Consider the following 4,782-nt stretch of genomic DNA (forward strand, 5'->3'; position numbering starts at 1 on the left):
TTTTTGAAGTTTGGTTTATTACCCCACATTCAAAAATTATTAAAATCTAAGAATAAAAGTTAGATAATTATAAAAATGATTACAATATTAACAAAAGTATTAAACATATTAATAATTACATATTACAAAATAATAAAAATAAAAAGTAACTAAGGATGATATTGGTACCAATAGGGGTTCCACGCATAACCATAAGTGCTATAGAATGCTTCGGCAGGGTCATACGTAGGATATGGTGGCTGCATCTCTATCGACCAAGGAGGGAAGACGGGTTTCGGTGTAGGAATATAGTTTCTACCTATATGTTGGCAATGCGCTATGATCTGGTTCTGATGAACTTGCCAATCTTCAAATGCTCTCTGTCTAGCATTTTCGTATTCCTGAGAAGCTATAAACCTATGCATTTCTTGCCCCCCTCCTACATTACCTTGTTCCTGGTTTCTCTCTACCTGTGGATGCCTACCATTGTATCGTACTGCGGCGTTATTTCGCCGCTTCAAAACTTTAGCACCATGGTATACATTTAAACCTATAGTGTCGCGGGGTTCCGGCTCTTCTACTAATAATCCCCCCCGACTTATATCTACACCGAGATATTCACCAATCAAAGTAATAAAAATACCACCTCCTATTATGCTATGTGGACGCATCCCTCGAACCATAGCTGATAAATAATAACCCACACAATATGGTATACTTACAGCGCTGTGTGGGTCTCGAATACACATATGGTAAAACAAATCTTGTTCATTTACCTTTTCTTTGTTTTTACCCCTTTGTGTAATCGAATTAGCTAAAAATCTATGTATTACTCTTAATTCGGCTCTATCTATATCCAAATAAGAGTAGTTTCCCCCTTTAAAACGGTGATGGCTTGTCATTTGACTCCACACACCGTGTGTATCAAAATTTTCATCTATTTTCCTACCGTTTAGTATCAATCCTCTACAATCGGCAGACGCTAACTCCTCAGGCGTATATATACGTAAAGCCTGAGCCATGTCCAGTAAAGACATGTGGCGCATCGAACCGCCTAACAAAAATCTAATAAAAGAACGATCGGTTAAACTGGCTACCCGATCATTCAACTCTATACTACATAACAACTCTTCACACCATACTTTATATACAGGTCTGCGTATGGTGAATAAACATATCCAGTCATTAAAAGAAGAATTACCATACCTCTGTACCAGTAATTCCCTAATTGGCCCGGCCAATTCTACAGCTTCCAAGGGTCCCCATTCTATGACCCTCGGTACCTCAACAACCTTAGAGTGAAGAGTATGCAAACCCCGTTGATATTTTGGATAATCTATCCAAAGTCTGTCAAATCGCAGGTTCGGGTGTAACTGTTCCAAGTGCATATCTGAAAAGGTCATGACTGGATGAGGTACATCCTGCTTGTAGTAGTTATCTACCTCCTGTTGTTCCAAGTTCTCAGCAGGAGCATGGCGGGCTTGGGATGAAGATTCACCCCTTTCAGTCTGCAAAACACATCAAACACAAATTTTGTGCATCCAAATATGCATTAGTGTCAGCAAAATCATCAATCAAAATAATTACATTGACATTATCAATTTATATCAAACTTAAGCTTATTTTCACATTTTTATCAAATCTACACTTTTTCAAATAAGCATATACGAAAATTTTCGCCAAGTTCATAAGCATTCAACTCAAATAACATGTCAAAATAATCATTACTAGCAAATAAACAAGTCTCAAATGGCATTATCTTTCAAAAATCAAGTTCATGAATTTTGGACTTGAAAAAGTCCACTTTAATTCTCAAAATCATGTTTAGGCTCAAAGTTTGGATCATTTAACTACCTAGACATGTTACACTACTCAATTTAGCAACAATTCATGACAAAAATCGGCCATAACCTGTTTATATCAAAAAGCCCCAAATTGCTCAAGAACACAAACCCTAGATTCTAAAGATTTTGAAGTTTTTGGCTTCAAATCATGTTAACAAGCATCAATCTAGGTTATACATGCATAATATACTAACAATTTAACACTAATTACACTAAAAATTAACAAAATTCAAATTATGAAAATTTGCTCAAGAACACACTAAAATTCGGATTTAAAGGTGATTTGGGGTGTAATTGTACCTGTTTTCTTGAGTAGTTCCTAGATATCATCCTTCTCAACATGATTGTAGTGAAAAATTTGAAGATTAACGGTTAAAAATCGAGTTTTTGGGATGATTTTCGTGGGTTTTCTCGGGTTTTTTCGAGCTGCAGTATGTGTGTGTGGTGTTGGTGGGAGTGAACTGATCGTGTGCAGCTGTTTTATTTTTTTCTGTAATTTGGTCCCTCCGCGAGTCGCGGAGGTTTTCACTCAAAACTCCGCGAGTCGCGGAGTTACTTTTTTTTTTTTTTTTTTTTTTTTTATAATCTTTAACTTATAAACAATTAAGAAATTAATTTTAAAATTTTGTTTCCCTTGTTATTTAGGACGAGGTCGTTTCGGATCGATGTCCTAGTCCGTTCCTCGACAAAATTTTAAAATTTGTCTTTTTGTAGCGATTGTTTTAAAAGCTAAGATTTTTGGTTTTTTTTTAATGTTTTTGGCATACTTTAAATCAATAAGATTGAAAATAATGATAATAAAAGTTCTCGTCCCTCCCTCGGGTAAAGCAATTTCGGTTCAAAGACCTAGTCTTCAACTTACGACGAATTTTAAAAATCATATTTTTAACTTAATGAGATAAAGTAAATTTTTGTTTTTAAATTCACACAACTTAAATATAAAATTCAAAATTAAAATTAAAAATTCACACCAAACTCAAAATTTAAAATGCATAAAATTAAAAATTAATATTTTAAAAATTCACACCAAACTTAATTTAAAAATTTATAAATTCATACCAAACTTATATTAATTTTTCAAATATTTACAATTTTAAAAATATTGTTTTTACAAAGTTTACAATATTAATTTAAGATTTAAATATTAAGATTAAAAACATGGTAAAAATAAAATTAAAAATCTTTTTGTCTTTTTATCCCACTTTAATCAATCAAATATTATCAAAAATATGCGCCCCTCTTTTCGGTAAAGTAATTTCGGTTCCAAGACCTAATTTAACTCATGACGAATTTTTGAAATATTTTGGGTTGATTGATTAAAGATATTTATACCTTAAGAATAAACGTTAAATTTCGCAGTGATGTAATAAATTTTTGAAGGATATCAATAATTTCGGTCGCCAAACCTAATTTTATTCAATACCAATTTAATACTTTTTAGCGAACAAATTAGCGTTTATTATCAAAAGGTTAAAAATAAAAATAAAAATAAAAACTGTACAGACATACCTGTGAAATAGATTTCTTAGTTATATGATTTATTATATTCATAAGATAGTCGGTTTAATTGGTTTTCCATGGCTGCATAGGCGTAACCTCGAGCATTCATTGTCTTTTCTTCTAAACATATGAACGGTCCGTCTCTGCATAAAGTAACAAATTCGGTATTTGAATAGGTTTGATTATTTGAACATTTACCTCCATGTGACCATTTTCCGCATTTGTGACATTTTTCTAGGTGTCGTGCTCTTCTTTTCGCTGCGGATTTTGATTTTCCTTTACCAAATTGTAACTTATTATCTTCGCATCTGGATCCTTTTCTAACTCCGTCCATTCTTTCTCTGATTACTGATACTAATTCACTCGGTAGTATGTCATTATTACGTTTAGTGATCAAAGCGTGTAGCATTAGACCATGGTTTAGTTCACAGGCAGTCTTCATTTTGTAAAAACCTAAAAAAAATAAAAATTCAGAATGGGGGGAGAAGACTAGTTCTTTAGGGTCTGCTAGGGAAAGACCATACGTGTTCCATTTTCGAGAACTACACGAAAACAGACAATCTAACTCTAACAGAAATACATATTATCCTTTAAAGACTTGATTCTCCCCACACTTAGTTAGCTGTGGTGTCGAAATTGTGATTAACTTCGTTGTCGACTTCCATCGGACCCTGTATGTAATGTTTAACTCTGTGACCATTAACTTTAAATTCAATCCCATTTGAATTTATTAATTCTATCGTTCCGTATGGGAAAACTCTTTTGACTATGAATGGTCCAGACCATCTTGATTTCAATTTTCCAGGAAATAGCTTGAATCGTGAATTGAAAAGAAGAACTCTGTCTCCTTCTTTAAATTCTTTTGAACTTCTGATTCTTTTATCATGCCATTTCTTCGTTCTTTCTTTATAGATTAACGAATTTTCGTATGCTTCATGTCTTAATTCTTCTAATTCGTTTAGTTGACTTAATCGTAGACGTCCAGCTTCATGTAAATCAAGATTACATGTCTTCAAAGCCCAAAATGCTTTGTGTTCAATTTCTACTGGAAGATGACATGCTTTTCCATAAACAAGTCTAAAAGGTGTGGTTCCAATTGGAGTTTTGTAGGCTGTTCTAAAAGCCCAGAGTGCATCCTCCAATTTAATGGACCATTCCTTCGGATTTGATCCTACGGTTTTCTCTAGAATACGTTTTAAAGCTCGGTTAGTATTTTCAACTTGTCCACTTGTTTGTGGATGATATGCGGTGGAGATTTTATGAGTTACTCCATATCTTTTAAGAACTTTCTCAAGTTGATTATTACAGAAATGAGTACCCCGATCACTTATTAAAGCTTTCGGTGTTCCAAACCTTGCAAAAAGACGTTTTAAAAAGTTTACTACAACTCGTGCATCGTTAGTTGGGAGAGCTTGTGCTTCCGCCCATTTAGATACATAATCAATGGCTACGAGTATAT

The sequence above is a fragment of the Rutidosis leptorrhynchoides genome, chromosome 1 (genome assembly GCF_046630445.1).
Source record: "Rutidosis leptorrhynchoides isolate AG116_Rl617_1_P2 chromosome 1, CSIRO_AGI_Rlap_v1, whole genome shotgun sequence".
Lineage (NCBI taxonomy): Eukaryota > Viridiplantae > Streptophyta > Magnoliopsida > Asterales > Asteraceae > Rutidosis > Rutidosis leptorrhynchoides.